Below are 25,394 nucleotides of genomic sequence, written 5' to 3' on the forward strand. Positions count from 1 at the left end.
TGGCTATTGTATATCATCGCCACAATGGCTATTGCACATCATAGCTGCAAGGCATTGCCTCAAGGGCTATTGCATATCATCTCCACAATGGCTATTGCATATCATAGCCATAAAGGCTATTGCATATCATCGTCACAATGGCTATTGTATATCATAGCCACAAAGGCTATTATATATCATCGCCATAAGGGCTATTGCATATTATCACCACAATGGCTATTGCATATCATCGCCATAATGGCTATTGCATATCATCGCCACAATGGCTATTGCACATCATAGCTGTAAGGCATTGCCTCAAGGGCTATTGCATATCATCGCCACAATGGCTATTGCATATCATAGCCATAAAGGCTATTGCATATCATCGTCATAATGGCTATTGTATATCATAGCCACAACGACTATTATATATCATCGCCATAAGGGCTATTGCATATCATCGCCACAATGGCTATTGTATATCATAGCCACAAGGGCTATTGCATATCATTGCCACAATGGCTATTGCATATCATAGCCACAATGGCTATTGCATATCATCGCCAAAAAGGGCTATTGCATATCATCGCCACAATGGCTATTGCATATCATAGCCACAAGGGCTATTGCATATCATCGCCACAATGGATATTGCATATCATAGCCACAATGGCTATTGCATATCATCTCCACAAGGGATATTGCATATCATCGCCACAATGGCTATTTCATATCATAGCCATAATGGCTATTGCATATCATTGCCACAATGGCTATTGCATATCATCCCCATAATGGCTAATGCATATCATCGCCACAATGGCTATTGCATATCATCGGCACAAGGGCTATTGCATATCATTGCCACAATGGCTATTGCATATCATCGCCCCAAGGGCCATTACATATCATTTCTGTAAAGGCCATCTCATACCATCGCCCTAGAAGGCATTCAATATCTGTTGACACGCTAGATAGAGACGCTGGCATCAAGGATCTCTCATCATTTCATGAATCAGCATATGAATGCATCAAGGTTACACGACTTGAAGGGACGCCTTTAAGTTGCTATCTAAGGATGAATGATATATAAGGTTTCCTGGAAATTGACAATTTGAGGGATTATCTATAAATCATATTATTTGAAATAGGATAGTATGCAAGATTACCTATGAGTTGATATCCCGTAGGTTATCCGTAAGCCACAACAACATCCTAACTGGATAGTGTGCAAGATCGCCCAAAAATCGATAGTTCAAAGGTTATCCATAAGTCGCAACTAAATCCTTACCGAAGAATATGCAAGATTATCAAATTGATACATCCAAGGGTTCTCTATAAGCCGCGTCATATCCAAGATCGATTATATGCAGGATTATCCAAAGACTAACAATTTGAGAGATTATCTATATGTCATACTGTATCCAGGGTTGGATGATATGCAGGAACACCTAAAAGCTAGCGATTGAAGGGATATCTGTAAGCCATCTCTTATCCAAAGTCAGATAATGTGCAGGATTACCTAAAAGCTAGAAATGCAAAGGATATTTGTAAGTCGCCTCGCATCCAATATCAAATAATACGCATGATTTTTTTATTGTAATAGACCTATTTGATAGTATAGTTGTATTTATTGTATAACCGTTGCATTATAGTACCCTATAGCAACGGTTGCCCAAAAATGTTACCATAGAGTTAGCTAAGTCAACGTATTGCATTGATTTTATATCTCTCTTTATATATATATACACTTGTGTCCACTAAAAACACCCACTGTGGTCTGATATCAACCATCACAAAGCAAAGCTCCTCCGACTGCCACTGATATTTAGCTCTGACTACTACTAATATTTCAATCTCTGACCTCACTGTGTGTCCGATATCAGCCACAAGTCTGAATTCACTTTCACCCCAAATCCATCTCCATCCAATTCAATATCGTATTTCAGCCATAATATCCATCTTTATCCATCTAATCTCAGCTACGACAACATCCTTCAATGTTTAGTTGCCATATTTCAGTCGTTGAGGTTGTAAAGAAGAACCACTGCTCCGACCACCACTTCAGTTTCTGAGAAAATTTAAGGCTTTCTTCTAATTAGTAGATTTTAAGGTTAGATTATTCTTCTAATTAACGATTTTGACCTAGGTTTCTTAGATAACCTCCACACATAGAATCCTTCAAAAGTAGTTCATTTTTGGGGCTTTCTTCTAATTTGTTAGATTTAAGGTTAGTTTATTCTTCTAATTGATGATTGTGACGTGAGTTTTCTGGATAACCTCAGTGCATTGAATCCTCCAAAAGTAGTTCGGACTAAAATCCATTAAAATTTGGGGCTTTCTTCTAATTTGTTGATTTTAAGGTTGTTGACCCCTAATTTTTGCCCTCCACAACCAAGTTTAATTTCGAGTTTCTTCGGTTTTTAATAAAATTGAAATATTTATTTCGTCTGAATAAAAAATTTTCAAAAAATATTCATCTAGGCAAGTTTGTCATTTTAAGTGACGATTATACATTATCGTATTCAATTATACGAAATTGTGTAATTTTGTTACTTAAATGATTATTTTATGAAATATCGGATTTTAATCAAGGATTATTTTGAAAATAAATTCAAATAGTTGAAATCTTGATTTAAATATGATTTATTCTAAAAATAATCTATTCATAGAAATATCTATTCAATTTTATCGAATCAAGAAACTCCGGATTAAACAAGGTGTTAACTCGTATCGAATTTTGATTTCATTTATTCAATTTATTAAATTTGACTCTAATTAAAATCAAATTGTCCCCAATTATAATGCAATTGACCGATGAGATATTCAATTTGGTTAGAGTTTAAATAAGTTGCCTAAATTATAATCTTAATCCCCAATTACCTTTTCTTAAGTGGAATCATTTTAATCTATTTAAATTTAATTAAGGTTATTAATAACCCCAATTAGATTTAATTGGGTTATTAAATAACCCCAACATAACCTAATAAAAACCAAAATCAGCTCATTCCCTTCACTAATTTATCCAACAACTCAGCAGCCTAATTACACCCACCAACCCAGGCCCAAAATCCCTCCGACCTTGTCCAGTCCCATAATCTTTATCCCCTTTTATTCAAGAATATACGCATACAACCATCCAAGAACAAGAATATGATGTACAACAACAATTCCCAGCTTCAGTGAAACAACATTCAAACCCACCGACCCATTCGATCAAAATCTATCTAAATCAACCCATTTTCCCCTGATTCCCCTTATATCAACCCGAATCCAACCATTTTCTGCTTTCTCTTCACATCACATGCTTTCCCATATGATTTTGGTATGAAATCTTCAAGAAAGAGGGTGAGGTGTTACCCCCAACAACCGAATTCTGTGATTTTTGGGATAACACGTACGGATTCATACCTTTTTATCAAATTTTTGTTGGTTCTTGGGAAAATGATCCATTTACCCCAATGGTTATTGGCCATATGTTAAACTCCATTCAAGAAAATCAATAGGGGTACAATTTGTGAGCATTCTCCTCTTTTAAATTCAAAATGAACCCTCAACCCTTCCTTTTATAAATAGCTCTCTTTAGGGTCTGAAGAAAAAAAAATTCTTTCTTTTGGGGGAATTTTTCTTTCTTCTTGGGACTATTCCTAGGCTTTTAGGTTGAAAATTATGGTTTTGAAAAAGGGGAAATCTTCTGAGTAAGTTTCTAATTTTGAAAACAGAGAGAGGAAATTTTTTTGGATTTTTTGAATTCAAATTAAAAGTCTTAGTTGAAAATCTGGGAGGTTTCAAAATTTCTAAGAGGAAAAAGCAAAACGCGCTCTGTCGGTGGTCGACATCGTGAGATTTTTGTAGCAACAAGTTTGTTGATAGCTCGTTGTCCCATTTGCAGCCCCGGAGGAGGTTCTAGGATTGGGAAAATCTGAAGAAGGAAAAATCATTTTTGAGCTGTCTCGGTTCGAGTGAAGAAACCTCTCTTCGGAAACCTTCTAGTGATGGTGGTTGAGCTTTTGTTATAGGTTTGAGTCTCGTTTAATGCTTTTAAAGAGGTCCTACACGAGCCCTTTTCTCATTCCATATGCATTATGGGCCATTGAGGCCCATCCTTCATAAGTCAATTTCGAAGGCCCTAAGGAGATAATCCCATAGTACATAACTCCAAAGAAGAAGAATAGATTAAAGTCCCATTCTTGAAGCAGTGACGAGACCCGTGTCTCCTTTATATTTATTTATTTGTCGTTATTATTTATTTTTGTCATATTTATTTATTCCTTCAATTATTTATTTGGGCCTTGAAGCCAAAGTTGTACTTAATAAAGGTGAAGCGAGACTCGACCTAAAAGGCTCAAAAACATAGAGTTAGGACAGGTGAAAATGGGTCAAAAACTCAACTAGATTAGGACAGGGTCGATGGTTTGGGCTTAAAAACCTAAATTACTACTTTCCCGTTTTCCCCCTTTCCCTTTCGTTTACTTGTTTAGTTGTCTCTTTGCAAACCTAGTTAAATCCCTAACTAAGTCTCTAAAAAACTGATTTTACGAAAACCTTTTCCTTTATCAATTTCTTTTTCAACAAGATGTTCCAAAGTTAATCAAAAGAATGTTTTCAAATAGATTAGATAACCACAAGTTAGCAGATGTTTTAGGTGCCTAACACCTTCCTAAAACATTAATAGGAACCGCCTACTCAGAATCTCTAACTTAAACGATTTTCCTGTTTTGAATCGTCTAAGTATTTTACAAAGGTTTCTTAATTCCTTTTCAAAATTAAGTGACGACTCTCAAAAGTCATTATTTCTCTGCAAAACAAAGGTTAGTTTATTCTTCTAATTGATTTTAAGATTAGGTTATTCTTCTAATTGTTCAAACATTTTGAGAATGTTGATGGGTTCGTATAGAATCCTCCAAAAGTAGTTCATTTTGGATGATTCGACACGAGGGAGGCAAGTCAGGCAACATTTTTGAGAGGCCGGCAACTTAGGCCACAATTTTACTAATGGTCTATTGAAAATTGACTCATTATCTCCACAAGGTAGAAATGAGTTACTTTGGTTGTTGCTTTTGTTGTTATTGCAGCTGGAATATTTGCAGGTTAGAAAACACAAGAATATCCCATAAAAAGAAAAAATCGTAGCTCAAAAAGTAAAGAAGAATGAGGGTTGTGGAGATTAGATGTGATTTCAGTGTTTGCTATGGAAAAAGAATAATTCAACAGCCCTTTTTTTAGTTAAAAACTCAAAGAAACGTCTATCAATCTTTGGTTGTTTTCTCCAAATTCTCAACCCCAAGGTTAGAATTAGTAGTAGTAGTTGTTATTATAATTTTAGCAAAAATTCTAAGGCTGTCATAATGATTTTCTTCTTTTCTTCTTTGAGTAATTCATTAATGTAGAAGAGCGATTAGATCTGTATCTTGGCGGGGCAACCCAATAGTAGGTGAGCTTTCAATCAGTGCTTGCAGCCATTACGGTGATCCGGTCTCTCTTGCTGTAGTGTAATCATTATAGATCTAAGCCTCAGTGTTTGATTTTTCATAAATGCTGTTGGGGAATTGGCAGGTTGAAAAACACATGAGAATTTTTCCTAAAAGGAAAAAAGCTCAAAAATTAAGAATGAGGGTTGTGGAGAGTAGAGGAGAATGTTAAAAGGGTTGTTACTCTTCTCTGTAATATCTGTGATTTTAGTTTCTACTGTGAAATTATAATTAAATTCAACAGCCCTATTTTCAGTTAAACTTAGCCAAACTACCCCTTAAAGTTTTTTCTTGTTCTCTCCAAAATGCTTACATCCAAACCGAGCATCAATTTTACTAGTAATAATTCTAGCAAAAATTCTGATGCTATGATGATTTTTTTCTTTCTTTCTGAGCAAATTTAGGCATGAAAAAATTCAAACCCATATCTTGGTGGGGCAACCCGGATGGAAGAGGTAACCCTGCAACTGGTGCTTGCATCCATAAGGACACTTGATAAAATATTCATATGGGCGTTGATAGAATCTGACTTCTTATGTTCATTTCTCATTTTAGGGCTGGAATTAAACTTGTCTATATGTGCCTATGTGGGTTCTACCTCTATTCCATTGCCTCTCTCCTTGTTTGGGAAACGCAATGAAAAGACTTTGTTGTAATGATGTCTCATCACATAGTCACAGTTATTCTGATTTCATTCTCATATATTTCAAGGTAAAGTTTAATTTATCAGTGGTTAACCTTTTGTTTTTTACTTATCATTTTTCACCTTTCATGGTTTTTTTTTCATTTGTGTATGTATACTCTATCTAGATATGAAAATAGGGACATTATTTATGTGTAATGTTATCAACACTTTTATTGTCTTTATGCTTATGGTGGGTGCAATACAAGTAGGAATTTTACATATGCTTGGAATTTTCATATGCACTTAACCGTAGAGCTCAGACATTCTTTGGCATATTTTGAGAGATAACTTTTCTTTTCATTTTCAATTGATGGTGGGGTAAGGGGTGCTTGGTCTAAGTAGATTTTAAACTTTGAAGACCTAGTTTGAGATTAAAAATAGTAGAAGGGAAGTGGACAATTGAACATTTATTGTCAAAGGAAGAACAATTAGATGCCAATAATGGTGATAATATTAATTTGCATATTCATATATAAAGAAGCCTAGTGTTTTTTGTTGCATAAGAGTTTCATTGGCAGAGATTATCTGTCTCAAACCTTGTCAGACTTCTTAATTTTGGAAGAAGTCTCTAACCCAATGTTATTTTGCTAACACTCAAGGAAACAAATTAGCAAATGAAAATTTTTTCTATTGCTACCTGGATATTAGAAGAATGGAGCAGTTTTAATCTGTTGCAGTTTGTCTATTAATTTGATGTGTTTTGACATGTGTAGCTTCTTTCAAATTGGGAGTGTTATTCATGCATTACATGATGCAAGTGATGTATTTAAGGAGGATTCCAAAATTTTTAAATATTCAGGGAAGGAGCTTGAGCTAGTATACTGTTTGGTTGTTTTGTTGTCTCCTAGCTTGTACGTAGGCTGTTTTTTCTTTCCATTTTGGATCATACGATCCCCAAGGTTCGTACTTATCAGATTTTCTACTCATGATATTGTTCCTCTTTTCTGGTTTATCCTAATTAGTTCAATGTGTGATAACGCTCAAACTACACCTCTCAATGAGAATGTAAGCGATTGTTGTCAATATAGAACCCAACTAGGTTGTGGTCAAATCCCACAGGGAATATGGTGTAAACGTAATTCATTTATAAATCAATCAAATGATAGGTGGATGTTCCCAGAAATGGGGGGGTTTTAATTTAACAAGTAATTGTCGGCTGCTTTAATCAGTGTTCGTAATCAAGAGTTTCTGAAAAACCAAAATTATGTTCACTAGGCTTCCAGTACTTGACAGATGCTAACGGTGGTTCAAGATTCTCATGGTAGGTAGGAGAAGAAGTTATCTTTATCGATGTTATGATTAAATGTCTCTCAACCTACTTAAGTATTTAATTATCTAATCCTCTCGAACTTAGGAAATTTATATTCACTGCCCAGATTTTACCTCAGGTTAACCAACCTTGTTGCAGAGCTGATTGTTAAACGGAGTATTTCCAAGTCCCTGTCGATAACTCACTTCCCACTATATTTGATTACTTTCTCAAGCAAACTAAAGCAGGTGTTATCTTTTGTTTGCAACCAACAGACGTTAATTAAAACCTTAGAATTATCAAGAAATCCTACCACCTTTTGAATCTTAAACACTTAGTACCTTATCAAGACCTAACCTTAGATCCCATAATTCAGGTTAAAGAAATTTAGCTACTCATAATGCTAAAATCAAAACAACAAGTTTTATTCATTCTTGGAAGATTAAACTTACCACAAGAAGAAGAATAACTAGTGAATCACAGATTAGATTACAAAGGAAAATCCCAGAATAATGATAATAATCTCTTCAAAGTATTTGCTTTTTCAAGCCAAGAAATTAGAGAGAGAAAAATATCAAAAAGTATTGTCAAAACTCAATGTGTGGATCTCCCTAGAAAACCCTAAAACAAAGCTTTAAATAGTTCACCCTAATTATGAAAACAAAATAATAGAATTCAGCTCCTTCTTCAGCTTTGGCTCTTCCTATTTAAGGCTGATGACAACTTGACAACTTATCAGCTTCGTGACAAACTATCATAAAATATCATCAAAACTTTGCTTCAGTTCTCCTGTGTTGCCTCAGGCTAACGACATTCTTGATAGCTTATCAGACCCTTGACGACTTATCACAAAATATCATCACATCTTACAGCTAAGGCCAGTTCTCTATTTACTGCTGACGACGACTTTGATAACTTATCACATGGATGACGACTTATCACAAATTTCATCAGCCACACTTGTCTCCAAATTTCTTCAGATTTCAATTTTTTTTCTTCCATTCTTGTTGGTTCTCTATCATATCAGCTTAAACTGCAAAATCAAACATAAACCAATCAAAAACGACAAAAGTTTCTTAAGACTTCACAACTATTCTTAGTTAAAGGCCTTAAATGTGTTAGCATTAGCTGACACATCAACACCCTCAACTTAATGCTGACACATCAACACCCTCAACTTCAAACAATTGTTTGTCCTTAAGAAACTCAACACAACTAAGAGAATACAAGGCAAATTTGGCAGTCAATCATCCATATTATCTCAAAACACTTTCACCATCTCCAAGGTCATTCAATTCAAGAACACTGAAGCACTCCAATGCAACACACAGGAATCAAGATACGGCGTCAATTCAGTTATAACAACCATGCATAGACCATTATTACACTACCCTAACAAATCAGTAACTAGTAATATAACCAGTGTGCCCTTACAATAAAGAAATCTCCCTCATCTCATATCAGGAATTATATATGTAACCACGGGGATGATTAAACACTCACTCTCAGAATGAAATTCCAATCAGTGTATGCCAAGTACCATAGGCTTGCCCTTATATTTATTACCCAGATCTTCAGATAGGTCAGCTAGGATCACTATAGGACTTCTCTTAGGCTTGTAATGTAGGCTAAAGGCTGGTATGATACTCGATGGTATTTAAAGTGACTAAGCCTCCTTGACACTACAATAGCTTTTTGGGGTTTCACTAATTAGCCTTTTCCGCTCTTCTCTTTTCTTGATCACACTTATTTAGGATGGGTGCAGTCTTTTCTTAATTACTTAATTTTTTTCATAATTTTTCTTTTTCTTTCTCTTTTTCTCTGGACCCAGCTTTTTATTCTTTTTTTATGCTACCTTTCTTCATACTAATTCTATATCACACACCCCTATGATAGTCACCCTCAACTTAGGCCATTTGCCTAAGTCAAGGGGCACAGTATCCAAGGAGGACCAGGGACAAAACATTTTTATTGTGATTTACATGGGAAGGTGACAGGTGTCATATAAAGAAATAGGATAATTAGGCTCAAAACAGTGATTAGGGGATATTATACACATAGGGAAGGTCATTTAGGCTTAAAGTGAGCTAAAATAAAAATGGCCTATAATCTTTTCCTAACCTCTATCCTTCAACCTAGGTAAGACTTATCGAGCAAGTTCTGGATTCAGCATACAAAGAGAACTAAGTAGTTGCTCACACACACATGACACACACGTATATCATAAGCTATGACTCATTCAGTTCATGCAGCTGTTTACCAATAATTATTATGTTACTAGAACTAATGCCATACAAAGATGCACAGTGGTTACACTTGAATGCAAATCACACAGTTAAAGGAGTAGACCACTTGAAAAGGTGTACAAAAATCACAAAACAATTCAACTACCTCAAGTACAAGTATTTCTCCTAATCGGCTACAAAATTTTACAACAATAGGTATACCTGGAATGGATCAATCCCGGGGGTCATGGGTTGCCTCCTATGCAGTTCCTGATTTAACATCACGGCATGACTTAGGTATCTCGATTACTTCAGAATTCATCGAGACAGATAGTAATGATGTTTTTATCAATTCTTTCAGACCAATGTAAAGCTTGACTCGTTGCGCATTTACCTTGAAGGTGTTGCCATCTTTATTTTCAAGTCTTATTACTCTAGATGAGTAGACTTAACTAACTCTAAACTGGCCTGACCACTTGATTTAAGCTTTCCTGGGAACAGTTAAGTCTGGAATTGAACAGAAGCACCAAGTCACCCTTTTGGAAGTCTCATTTCTCTATCCTCCAATCATGGTACTTTTTTATCTTTTCTTTATATAGATCCGCTCTTTTATATGCCCTGAGATGAAATTCATCCATCTCATTCAGTTGTTCCAGTCTCAGCCCTGCTGCCTCCTTTCAACTCAAATTCAGCCTTTTGAGTTCCTACGAGGCCTTATGTTCTTACTCTATTGGTAAGTGAAAAGCTTTTCCATAGACCAGCTGAAATGGTGACATTCCAATGGGTGTATTGAAAGCATTCTGATATGCCCACAAGGCATCATCGAGATTTCGAGACCAATTTTTCTGACTAGCATTCACCGTTTTGGCTAGCATGGCTTTAATCTCTCGATTTGACACTTCTACTTGCCCACTAGTTTGTGGGTGATATGGAGTGGCTACCCTATGTTGTTTCACCTTATATTTTTCTAAAGCTGCTCAAAATACTTTGTTGCAAAAATGAGATCCTCCATCGCTTATAATAGTGTGTGGTACTCCAAAGAAAGAGAAGATATTCTTTTTGAAAAAAAGTAACAACTCTCTTTCCTTCATTATTAGACAAGGAAACAACTTCGACCCATTTTAATACATGGTCAATGACAACTAAAATATCTTCATCCCATACGAGCTTACAAAAGGGCCCATGAAATCGATGCCCCATACATCAAATAATTCCATTTCAAGCATCTTAGTCAAAGGCATCTCATGTCTTTTGGAGATTGTCCCTTGCCTTTGACATTGGTCATATTTCAGCATAAACTCATGGGCATCCTTGAACAATGTTGGACAATAATCCACTTCCTGCATGCATCTCCTTATAATATTGTCCGCACATCATCGAAAAAGATACGGCTCATCCCAAAAGTAATGTGTCACATCATGTAGGAATTTCTTTCTTTGATGGAAAGAAAGATTTTTTGGGATAACCTCACTCACAACATAATTTTCATAATTAGCATACCAAGGTAATTGTTCCATAGCAGCCGCCAAGATCTCCTCATCAGGGAATGGATCATTTATTTCTATTTCATCACTAATTGCCTGCTCACTTTCCATTCTAGACAAATGATCCGCAACCTAGTTTTCACAACCTTTTCAATCTTTGACCTCAAAGTCAAATTCTTATAGTAGCAACACCCATCTAATCAGCCTTGGTTTTGCATCCTTCTTCGCCATCAAATACCTCAAGGCTACATGGTCAGTGTGGACCACTACTTTGGTCTCAAGAAGATAAGCCCTGAACTTGTCAAAAGCATACACTATATCAAAAAGTTCCTACTTAGTGATGGTATAATTCTTTTGCGCTCCATTCAGTTCTTTGCTGGCATAATATATCGGAAGAAATAGTTTGTCCCTCTTTTGTCCCAATACAGCTCCAAGGGCAACACCACTTGCATCACACGTAATCTCAAATGGTTTTGACCAATCTAGTCAACAACTATAGGGGCCTTAACCAGCTTCTTTTTAAGGCATTTGAATGCCTTCAAGCAATTATCATCAAAAGAAAACTTCACTTCTTTCTCTAAAATTTTGCAAAGTGGATATGCAACCTTTGAGAAGTCTTTTATAAACCTCCAATAAAAGCCAACATGTCCAAGAAAACTACGCACTCCCTTCACTAAAATGGGAAGTAGTTCAAGATTCTCACGGTAGGTAGGACAATAAGTTATTTTTATCGACGTTATGCTTAAATATCTCTCAACCAACTTAAGCATTTAATTACCTAATCCTCTCAAACTTAGGAAGTTTATATTCACTACACAGATTTTACCTCAGGTTAACCAACCTTGTTACAACGCTGATTATTAAACAGAGTATTTCCAAGTCCTTATCGGTAACTCACTTCCCACTATATTTGATTACTTTTTCAAGAAAAGAAAAGTAGGTGTTATCTATTATTTTCAACCAACAGACATTAATTAAAACCTTAGAATTATCAAGAAATCCTACCACCTTTTGGATCTTGAACACTTAGCACCTTATCAAGACCTAACCTTAGATCCCATAATTCAGGTGAAAGGAATTTAGCCACTCATAATGCTAAAATCAAAACAACAAGTTTTATTCATGATTGGAAGGTTAAACTTACCACAAGAAGAATAATAACTAGTGAATCGAAGATTAGATTAGAAAGGAAAATCCCAGAATAAAGATAATAATCTCTTCAAAGTATTTGCTTTTTCAAGCCAAGAAATTAGAGAGATAAAAATATCAAAAACTATTTTTAAAACTCAATGTGTGGATCTCCCTAGAAAATCCTAAAACAAAGCTTTAAATAGTTCACCCTAATTATGGAAACAAAATAATAGAATTCAGAAATCCCTCGGATTAGGCAATGATATTTGTGATAGCCTATTAGGAGGCTGATGACTTATCACAAATATCATTAGCTCCTTTTTCAGCTTTGGCTCTTCCTATTTAAGGATGAGACAAACTTGACAACTTATCAGCTTTGTGATGGCCTATCAAAAAATGTCATCAAAGCTCTACTTCAGTTCTCTTGTGCTGCCTCAATCTGATGATATTTTGACAGCTTATCAGACCTTTGATGACTTATCCCAAAATATCGTCACATCTTTCAACTTAGGCTAATTCTCTGTTTACTACTGATGACGACTTTGATAACTTATCATAGGGCTGACGACTTATCACAAATGTCATCAGCCACACTTGTCTTCAGATTTCTCAGATTTCAACTTCTTTGTTTCCATTCTTGTTGGTTCTCTATCATATCAGCTTAAACTACAAAATCAAACATAAACCAATCAAAAAAGACTAAACTTACTTAGGAATTCACAATTATTCTTAGTTAAAAGCCTCAAATGTGATAGCATTAGGTCACACATCAATATGTTTCACTTCCGAGCTATTATCTGTATGAGGTTTTGAAGTTTTCAGAGGCATATGATATAATATAATACTACTTCTTCAACACAATGCTCTTGACCTTACTAGTGTTCCACATTTATTGGTGGGTGCTCATCTGTTAAATGATCAGGAGATAGTTCGATAATAAAGTACAAGTTGAGGAAGACATAAGATCTGGTAAGCATTTTAGTGTCATTTTGAACTTATAGGTACACTATGTTGTTGAATTTATGCTTTATATATAGTGCTAGTCCTACACCCCTTTCCATTGTTATCTGTTTCTATAAAAAAAATCAAGAGTAGAACTACAATAAAAGTATGAAATAAGTAATCAAAGTACTTTTCCACGCTGTAGATGTTTTCTCATAGATCTTAAACTGATGAAGCCTTATCTTGTCTATTCACCTTTTTTATTTTCTTATATTGAATTGGGCAATAAAGTTTACTGAAGCTAACTTTTTCCTTATTGAATTGTGTATAGTTTTATAGACTGGATTTGGGACATGAAATGATTATTTTGAAGGAATTTGTAGTAGTCTTGTTTTTTTTTATGAATTTCTCATAGAAGCACATTCTAACTAGTATTATCCAAAAAAAAACTATTTTTCCATAAGTATTACAGATCTAATTCTCAATGTTTGATTTGCTGATAGTCCTTTGGAAACAATCTTATTACGTCCATATGAAAGGAGTAATATCATACTGGGTTGTTGTTGCAGCTGGGAAATTTATAGGTCGATATCACATGAGAATTTTAATTAAAAGGAAAAAAGCTTAGCTCAAAAATAAAGAATGAGGATTTGTAAAGAATAGAGGAGAAAAGTTCAAACGATTGTTTCTCCTCTTTGTAATGCCTGTGATTCACTTTTTGTTATGAAAAAGTTTAGATGTAATATATAAACATGCCCTTTAACTTAAGACTTTGACTGAGATCTATATCCTTCAACTATGCTATGCATATATAGTCACTTAAACTCTATCTTGGAGGGGCAAACCAAATGGGAAGGTGACCGTACATTCAGTGCTCGCAGCCATGGGGGTGATTCCAGTCTCTTTTGCTATATCATAGTATTACAAATCTGAGCCTCAATATATGTATCTCAGACTCTCTGAGAATGTCGATGTTCGACATGAGTGTGGTAATATTTTTGAAAGTCTAAGCAACATAGACCTCGATTTGCTGAGGGTCTATTCAACTCATGGTACAACAAGTTGGAATTTTTTGTCTTTTATGTTTTGCTATCAACTACCAATGCTAACTTATTTTTGGTTGTGGATAGAAGTTTGAAGGAATATATGGCAGGAAAATTAATAAGTCCATTGCTTTTGAGGAGGTTTTAGTGCTTTCAAGCTACATGTGTAAAGGAAGCCAGGTGCGTGCAGTAGTGGTTAAGTTCAATATATGTTGTGTTGCTACCCTGTCACTTGATTTATTCTTTCCCAAATATATTTAGACCATCTTTTAATAAATTTGTTCTATTGTGGTGTCAATTGTAAAAACTAGCTTTTCCACCATTCTATTTAGAGAAAATCATTATATGGTTTTAACCCTATTTGTTCAGCACTAGTGCAGTTCATCAAAGCTTGCCATGGAAGTTGGTTTTCAAATGATTAAAGTTATATTTGACAATAAGTTTTGCATCTTTATTTTTTACCATTTAACTGGATTTTTGTTTCACATGTAACTGAAAGGTCCTTTGCATCATTGGAGAGTCTAACATGTACACACGGATGCATGATGGTTTCTTGAATTTGAATGATAGATATAGTTGCTACTAGTTTCTATCCACAATCTGTGATGTTTTCTATTTATTTTTGTAATTAACCTCTTTTCCAAGGAGACCCATAGAAGATTTATATCACACATTTACTAAAATAAGCCTCACGGAAATCACAGAGTTATCTAGATAACTAAAGGGTTGTTTGGCTGCCAAGATGGACATCATTATATAATAACTATCCTTTTTTCCCCTTGATTATAATTAAAGAGATGGTATGACTGTTCTTTTTCCTTAGTCTTGATGACTCGTATTGGCCTTGAATAAAATTGCATTCTTAATTTCAAAAGTTATTACAAAGTTATAAAGTGATTGTGATGTAGGGTAGTGGACAGAAAAAAAGATCAAGGGAGGGAACTCAAGTGGGTAGATATACCATCAATAACTTGTTTAGGATTAAGACATAGATGTTGTTGTTTCTTGCGTGTAGTGGGGATTCATATAACCGACCTTAACTTGTTTGGAACTGAGGCCCGAGGATTCATATAGATGATCCGTACTTGATTAATATGATTAAAAATAGAGGTGGTTCCAGTGAAATAATCTTTGATTAATTCTTGTGCTCTTTTTGACTATCAGCATTTATTTTGTTTAGTAGACTATGCTCATTTTTTTGTTCTTACTTTTAGGGTAGATTGTTTGGTAGAGATTATAAAAGGATTGAAAATAACCATCTTCACTATTCTACATAATCTAACATCGACAGCCTTGAACACGTGAAACAAAGGAGAAACACTGGCTAGGTGTGACCTGCAGTATACTCTTTGCACTATCTGATTGTATTGGTTAGATGTGAACATTAACTACCTTGAACACATGACACAAAGGGTAAACATTTAACAGCCTGACATGGAGGACACTACATATATTACTAGTAATCATGCAAGTTCATGGTTGCCTATATTTTTGTAGCACATGATTTGGTTCTAATTTAATGATTGAGAACTTATTTCCATCATTACTTCTCTTTTCAAAATTTAAACTTCCTATAGAATAAGAGTAGACACATATAACAAAAAGAAAAATTCCTTTTCCAAATTATTACTGCGCACGTTTATGTTGTTGAATAATTTCTACAATTAAGATCTAATAAGATAGAGGGAAGATATTAGTTTGATGTATGTATCATTTACTCCACCGTACCTAATAGTTATAAAATAAAATTTGTATAATTAGTAGATTTTGGTGGTTGTTAGTGTTTTTTTTATCCTTTTCGGTTCTTTCTTATGTAGAATTATTTGTTGTATGATTATGAGTTGAACTTTAATGGAAAAATATGGTGATGTGGATAGGGCGAAACTAGAAAGTTATCTATAATTTCATCGAAATCATTAATTTTAATCTAAAATGATGGAAATATGTTCAAGAAACTAATATGAGAGTGATCCTTATTAGCCCACCTAGTTCGCCCGCTCTATCACCAATCAATGTTGCACACAGTGATCTTCCAAGTTACAAAGATTTACCTTGAAAAGACAAGTACATAGTAGTGAATATATCAGTTCATAACAAGAACTAAGTAGTATTCTTCGAAACCAGAATTTGTTGACAATGTGGTTTAATATGGTTATGCCAACAAGCTAAATAATAGTAATTTTTCAGGGAGATGTCAATGGAGTACATAGATACAGTGGAAGTTATGAAGAATAATTGGCTGGAGATCAGGTAAACCCCTTCGATAAAAATCCACCAAAAGAAGTAATTCATTCGTCTAAATCAGAATTTAGAGACTGGTGTAAATAAAAAAACAAATCGTTAATTGATGAGGTTTGGTTGTAAAAATAAGGCCAAGTTACATGATTGTAGAGGAACTGAACCATCTAAAAGATATGTAAAATAAAAAAAGACAATATGTCTTGAATTATTTGTTCAAAGGCTACTTACATGGGAGTTTGAATCAAGTTTAGACTGCATAAAATGAGGAAAGTGATCAGTTCATATGTTTTTTAAAATCGATGTTCCTAATTATGAGAGAAATGTGAAGATATTCTACACTATTGACTTAAACACACTAAAAAATCTAGAACATACTAACATATAACTAAATAAACTCCTAATTATTGTAACAGTTGCTTGATAAGTTGATACTGATTAAGTTTTTGGTGTTTTCATCTATATTATGTACATTGCTTTCTGTTTGGTAATATATTTTATCCATCTATTAATACACTTTTCCAGCTGTATGAGAATATAAAGAAGTTTAGAAAGGAAAACACCAACATGCAATGGAGGGAAAGAATGTGCACTTGGAGACTTGGAAGCTTGATGAAGAGATGGAATCTGCCAAGAATTAATCATTTGGACTTGATTACATTTTGCTATTGGGTTTCAATTACTAGCTTGTTGCATATTTTGAATTATGAGATTATTAATGAATGATTTTATTTTGTGATGTGTATATATTGTGTTATAATTTATTATGTATGTGAATAAAAAATTACATTAATACGAGTGACAATTTATATAAATTGTTTAAATTTAATAATATGTGGCAGTAATTGTTGCAATAGATCAATAAATCATTGCAATAGGTAGTCAAAAAGCATAGCAACAGAATAACAAAAGTGTCATAATAGATGCTATTGCAATAGTTTAATATCATTGAAATAGAATCTATTGCAACGGTTAGTAAACATTGCAATAGATGAAAATAGGCATTCCAATAAGTAATGAAATAGTTGTAATAGGTATTCAAAAAGAGTTGCAACAGAATAACGAAAGTATCGCAATAAAAGTTTTGCAATGGTTTAATGTCGTTGCAATAGCTTCTATTACAATGGTTAGTAACTGTTGCAATAGATAAAAGTAGGCATCTTAATAAGTCAAAAAATAACCATCGTCTACGTCAAGCTATGGCGACGGTTGTCTGAAACCGTTGTCATAGCTTGACCTATGGAGACGGTTCAGTCAACCGTCGCATAACCCATTGCTGTAGACCTATCGTAACGCCCACCTATTGGATGCTTGCTGAACCATAGCGGTAGAGCTATGGCAACAGTTTTTGTAACTCCACAAGAATCTATCCCGAGAAGTCACACGATTCTAAGGCCACACGTGGCCTAAAGCTAACCCTCTAAGCCCATCATCACTTTCATAACTCATTATAACACTAACCATTTTAAAATAGGGAAGAATAATCATGTCATGAGCATACTATGATACAAAGAAATATTGTCCTGTACAAACAAAATACTGAAAATTCTGTACATATTGGTACTCTAGTCTGACAAAGCCTTTACTACAAAAGACTAAGGAACCATTGGGACAGATCCCCAACTGACTTGCCTGAACTGAAAAGAAACAACCATCTACTATCAAGGCAAAAATCAGGGACATAGGTCCTCGAACCATGAGGACTCACCAATTGTAAGAATATAGATGGAGGTACTCAAATATCACTATCGCTGTTGAGACTGAGCACCTGAACCTACATCACGAGAAAATGTAGAACATAGAAGAGTATGGGAATCAGTACTTAGGATTGTACTGAGTATGTAGGGGTGTATGCAACACTTGCTGACAATAATGACACTCTTCGCTTGAATTTCCAGAAACATAATTTCCATAAATCATCGTTAATAACACATGCTTCACAAATCTCATAAATCATTGGACTCAACTCAAACTCTTTAACTCATGACTTAGAGTGACTCGGTAACTCAAGAAACTTAGACTATTATAGACTTAGGAGTTTCTTATAACTGACATAAGCCATAAGATCCACATAGAGTCCAATATTTTTCCCTCTTAAGGAAAGAACCCCACATTGGCAGGAGCATTATACTCTTGCTAGGGAGTATAACCTCAAAATCATCTATGTAATCACAAACTCGGCTATGTGGCCCTCAAATATGAATCCTACGATGGCATGTAGTTCTGGGGAAGTAGGATGCACTAAACCCATACTTCTCACTCGGTGCTAAATACTCCTCCCAGAATCAGCTCAGAACGCGTTAGGAAATCTACCTTGATCAACTCAAGGGTTTATTATGAAGATCAAATCATAAATATATATCATATGTAAATCATATAAAACTTGTGGATTTCTAACCCAACTCAAAATCAAAGTCTTTCTCAACATCAGGTACACTTGCTTATCAATCATATCAAGTATCAAAAGCTTCAAGAAAACATCATAGGACTCATTCTTGATCCTCAAGCTCAATATCAATATATAATCAATAGTCAATCTTCTCATGGAAAAGCATAACTCATGACACTTATCTTAAATCACTTAGAAATCATCAATACAAAATAACAAAATACAATTCATGGCATAAATTCTCAATTTAAGAAATATGATGGTAAAATAATCATAAATATCAAACTTAATCAACTCAAATCTCATAAATCATAAATAAAAAAATTTGGGTGTAAACCCACTTGCAAGGATCATGAATTTTCAATAGTAAAAATCAATTCTTTGGGCACAAAAATGAAAGGATATTCTTGTTCAAGTCCCACATACCTTGGATTATAATTTTAAGATGAAAAGACTTGATTGGAAACTCTTCTATACACTTTTGAGCTAAGTTTCTTGATACCTTTGACTTAGAGAACTTGATTCTTGAACAACTCGGTGAAATATACAGAAGATTCTTGAATTTTCTTGGAGAAGATTTGGATTTGGAATTGAAGAAGAGAAACCCTATCTCTAGATATTTCTTGGAATAGATTGGAGAGAAAATGAAGATCTCTTCTCTACTTGGATATATATATAGAGAGAGGCCAAATTGGGCGAAAATGACCAAAATACCCTTGAACAAATTCTAGAACTGGAGCCCAAGTTTTGGCCTTGGCGCGATGCGCCAGGATCACGGCCCTTCACTGGGATTGGTCAATTGGGAAACTACTCAGTAGCGCGACGCGGTGAAGTCGCATGCCACCTTGGTCGTGACCTGGAAGGGCACCGCGAAGCGGTGGAATCACGTTGGTGCACTGGAATTTGACTATCCTAAAATAAGCCTTGGAACGATGCATCAATATCACGGAGGCTCACTAGAAAATGACAATTTCCATTTTGTCTGGCTCCGCAATGCGCTAAAGTTCCAGGTGGCACACTGTCTCACTAAAATATCTCTAACTCTTCACCTGAGGGTCGGATTTGGGTGAATTTGGTATCGACGAAAAGCTTATTCAAATCTCCATGTGATAGAAAGTAGAAATTAGAGAAATACAACACGGTTTAAATATCATTCACCTTGAAAGTCGTCTATATTCACTTCCAAAGATGGATTCAGGCTTAAAGAACGATCAGGGTATTACAATATCTCCCCTTTGAAAACATTCGTCCTCGAATATTGCTAGTTAGGCTCAAAATCAAAGAGGAATAGGAAATACTTTATGGTAACAAGTTGCTCAACCGACTTACTTCACTCTAGATTTTTGAGTATTCCATAGAATGCATGAATCATAGAATGGATATTTGTATAACTGAATACACTGGATTAAAAGAAAACTAAATTAAGGAAGAATGATACCTTCGGCTTGATTTGAACTCGCAGAGAAGAGATGAGGATACTGAACTCGCATATCTGTTTATGCTTCCCAAGTAGCACCCTCTATTGATTGATTTCACCACAGAACTTTAACTAAGGGAACTTCTATGTTCCTTAGTCTACGGACTTGATAATCTAGGATATTGACCAGAACTTCATCATAAGAAAGACAATCTCGAATATCTAAGCTCTATGATAGATCGACCATAATAGAATCACCAATATGAAAGACACGAAGCATAATAGTAACAATATCTGGTGAACTTTCCTGCTCCTGATGGGATGGCAAAGCATAAAACCGATTTTGGTATTGACCGACACCGGTACTGGATGATGCACCCTAAGGAGGGACTGGGCATCCTAGAGTAGCTGGTGCACTAGTAGCCTAAGTCTGGGAATGATCATCCTTATTTTCTTGCCTAGTATATGGAAACTCTTTGATTCCATGACCCAACTTACCTCAACCATAACAACCTTTCTATCCCAACAAACACTCACCAAGATGATTCTTTCCACACTTATCGCATGGAGGATAACTAGTTTTCCACTCATACTATTCAGAGATCTGGATATAGAATTCTTACCTTCACTACTCTTGCCTAGATCTGGGGGAAGGAGCACTGGCTAAAGACGGCACCGGCATAGATGAATGACTTTCAAACTGTGAATAATTCCCCCTCCAAAGTTTGTCAAGCCATATTCAAACTTCCCAATTCTAGCCTTCTTATTTCCTCTTTCTCCCCTTCAACTTTTCTTCCTTAATATATTGAGCATAAATCATCAGTCTAGCGAGATCCATATCCCCATTAAGCATTGCAGCCCTACACTCCTTGGCTACCAAACTAGATACTCCAGTAACAAACTTACTCATACTCAGTGTAGGGTCAGCCATCGTGTCAGGGGAATACCTAGACAACTGATTAAACTTAAGGCAGTACACCTTAACTGTTATCAAGCTCTGCCTCAGGTTCAAAAACTCTTCTACCTTAGCTTCTCTTATTTCACATGGAAAGAACCTATCTAGAAACACGTCCTGAAATACCTACCAACTCATAGGAGTTGTATCTCACCTATACCATTCTTCCACATAACCACCCAATTGTATGCCATATCCTTCAGCATATAGGATGCCAACTTTACACTCTCCTCTTCAGTAACATGGATAATCTGGGTAATCTTCCTTACCTCATTTAAATAAAGTTGTGGGTCCTCACCTTTTTTTGAACCAAAGAACTCAGGTTGATTCATTCTCATAAATTCATAAATTCTAGCTATTACTAAATCACCATTCTGATGGAGTGGGACTGCTACTTGATGGTTTCCTTGAATATTGGTAGTCACATCTTAGGCTAACACCTGAAAGGCAGACCAAAATTCAGCATGGGATATATTCTCATTCAAAGGGTCAGTAGGCTGGGGTGGCTAGTTATCATTTCTGCATGCATTAGCTCAGCGAGGAGGCATATTCAACAGTCACGTAAGAGCATAAGTTAAAAGAAGATAGGGACACTCTAATCATGATAGATCATGAAACAAAGAGATGATTTGCTAAAATGCCCCATAGCCTCTTGTTCATAAATGTCGCATGCTTTATACCTATGATAAAGACTCTACGTAACAAGGCTTGTCTGATTCCCTAGGACTCTTATAAACCTTAGGCTCTGATACCAAGTTTTTAATGCCCTGAAAAAGGGTACTAGGATGCCACACAGTGCTTCAAACTACAAGTAGTCCCGAACTAACCCTCAAATCCTGTTACTTATTCTAAAGACCCAAGTAAAGATAATATAGGCATGCAATATGCTAAAATACTGAAATACTGTTAGTACTGAACTGGTTTAACTGAATATAATGTCTAAAAGTATTTAACTAAGAAAATCTAAAGAACCAACACCATAAAACTAAAATGTATCTAATAGTCGGACAAGCCTCTAATACTACTACTAGAGAGTCGCTGGGAAAGTCCCTTAGCAGACTTGAACTATCTGACATAACTGAATAAACTAATCTAGAAAGATGGAAATTTGAATATCTGGGTCCCTGGACTATGAGGACTCACCAACTATCGGGATATAACTAGAGATGCTCGCGGTCAATTACGCTATTGGAACTGAGCACCTGAACCTATATTATGAGACAATGTAGCACATAGACATATATGTAGATCAGTAATTTTGGTGAATGAATTAGTAAAACAGTATCTCAAAATTTATTTAAACTCATAAAAGAATGCATGCTAAATGTAAATGGCTCACAATAGCTTGAATAACTGAAAGATGAAAATCATAATTCATGAATAATAAAGCATATTGTGTAAATCATATGATCCATAACACTTAGTTCTAAATGTTGTACTTTTAGTCTTCCTGCTAGTGGAATAAGTAGGACTGAAGTTAAGTCTGTTTTCAAATCATGAAAACTAAGTGTAAAAGGACTCACCTTTATTATCTGTAAACTAAAAGCTAAAATCTTATGACTAATGACTTGTGTAAAGTAATATCTAAGTAAGAATCATAAGCCTTTACACTTAGTTTCTAAAAGCTTTTCTATTATTCTTTTCTGTTAGGATTACTCTATTTTGTATGCTCCAGGGAGGTTCCTCTAACTGACATAAATTATGTGAGCTATCATAGTGTCAAACATCTAGTTCCCTTATGGGAAAACCTCACATCAGGGAGAGGTGTCATACTCTTTCCAAAGAGTATAACCTAATATAAGAGATCACCATCTATATCTATCATCCATATAGAAATGGGAATAATCTGATAATCTGAACCTACATTGGCTCGTAATGCAAGGAAAATAGGATGCAATAAACCCACTTCTCGATTGGTGCTAAATACTACTTTCTTTAATCTGTATACTCATTTTGTAAGAAATACACTTTAAAAACTAGCATAAGGGTTTATAATGAATACCAGTTATACATCTATCTATTTTAAGCTATAATCAAAACTAATTTATTTACTGTAAATTGTAATAAAACTATAAATTGGATTTTGTAACTTAACTCAGGATCAAAAGATCAAATATTTTCTGAAAATCTGAATATAAGCTAGTCATGGGATGCTTAAAAGCATTATCTTCTTGAAATATCAATACGTATACTTAGGGATTAAAACACATTTTCAAACTCATGTCAAACTATAATAAAGTCATGCTCAGTAATTAAAATCTTGGAATTATTGCATAATTCTAGTCGAAATAGTGAAATTCAACTCTTAATGTATATAAAATCAATTCACTTTCATAAACATGAAAAAGTAGAGAGGCAATTCAACATTTAATCACTTGAAACTTCATACAATGATAATTGGGTATGAACCCTAAACTGTAAATCATATAAATATCATGTAAATTCAACTTTAAAAACTAGTTTTGGGCACAAGGATGAAAGAGGATCCTTGTTCATAACCCCACACACCTTGCATGATGAATTGAATGTAAAAGCTTGCACTTTTGAATCTCTAATGGAGTTCTTGAAGTTCTTGAACCCGAAACTTTGAATTATAGGCTTTCTTGGAGTCGGAGTTATGGAATTGTTCTTTATTCTTAGAGCTAGGGTTTTTGTTCTTGGAGAAAAAAAAGATGGATAATGAAGCATCTATGCTATTTGGGGCTAAAATTATGTGTTTTGGGCGGATTTAGGTGAGGATAAATAACTCAAATGCCCCCATAAACCCATCATTTAGCAACAAAAACTGGGCACCAATGCATCACGTTGCCTACTCAATATGTCGACCGATGCGACGCATTGATATCGCATCGACGTTCTGTTTTGGCTAACCAAGCATGCCCCAATCCTTATCTAAAAATTCCAATACTCACTCTGGAGGTACTATGGACTACCTTGATAATGAAACAGCCTAGAAATTGATATTCCAAGGTTGGGAAGGTCGAGAATAAAGTCGTCAAATTTTAGAGGCCAAAAATGAGACTAAGTCTCCAACACTTAGCTACAATTTCAGGCCCTAAGTTTCTGATGTGCCTCTTTTGAGATGAATTAAACTTGAAAGAATACAGGGTATTACACATATCTAAGAAGAATAACATATCTAAAGGCCCAATATCACTTCTAAGGGGAAATAACATCTATAAAGGCCCAATATCATATCTAAGAGGAAGTAACATCTCTATAGGCCCACATCATGTCTAACAAAAAGTAACATCTCTATGGGCCCTTATCGTAATTCAAGAAAAGTCACCACAATTTACCAAGCCACGTAGTAACTTATTGTAAAGGCTCAATAGTCTAAACTATGCCTAATATCCAAAACTAAGTTCATAAAGGCTAAGAAAAGTCATATCCTAAGGTGGGTTTGAGGAACCCACTTCTAATCCTTGATTTCCACATTTATGCGATTTATACCCCAAACTAAGCTAATATATCTAGTTCAACTACTAGATGTTAAGTAAGTCATGTCCAATCCTAAGATAGAAACTCCATCTAAAAACATGGACATTTAAGTCAACTCCACATAGATTACGGTTTCAAGATTACCACAATAGCCAAACTAAGGTTAAATATACTAACCATGCTTTCCATACTAAAACCCCATCCTATAACTAGCATCATATCAAATTCATTCTATGAATTAGTTCTATCTAGGGAGAAGGCAATAGGATTCTAAGGAGTACTAGTATTTCACCTTACTATTCAAAACCCTTATCTAATCCCTAAACTTCAATTATCAAGATTTAGTCATTCTACCATAATAAAACTTAATAATCACATTCACACACAATATATAACACGTATTATCTTATAGAGAAGAGTAGATAGAAGTCTACCTCAAAGAAGAATCGTAAATCCTCAAATCATTCATCAAAAGATCTTCTTAAATTCACAAGACCCAAATGCCATCAGACTATCAAAATCGTAATCTACTTATCAATATGAGAATGACGACACCCATATTGCACCATTATACTTCAGGTCCAAACACGACACCAAAAACTCCAAGTGGGTCCTACTTATAAAAATCATGTTTTCGAGGTCAACCAAATATCCATACATGAACAAGTAATCATAACCCCCATAAAATGGATGAAAACCAAGCGAACTTTGGGATAAAATCAAGCCCTAAGTGATTTGGGGA

The 25,394-nt window shown here is 34.9% G+C and overlaps 1 pseudogene; it reads left to right on the plus strand.

Moving 5' to 3' along the window:
* LOC124897783 overlaps positions 1-25,394 on the plus strand; it is a 59,794-nt pseudogene that overhangs the window by 5,720 nt on the left and 28,680 nt on the right.

Source organism: Capsicum annuum, chromosome 1 (assembly GCF_002878395.1).
Source record: "Capsicum annuum cultivar UCD-10X-F1 chromosome 1, UCD10Xv1.1, whole genome shotgun sequence".
NCBI classification, from domain to species: domain Eukaryota; kingdom Viridiplantae; phylum Streptophyta; class Magnoliopsida; order Solanales; family Solanaceae; genus Capsicum; species Capsicum annuum.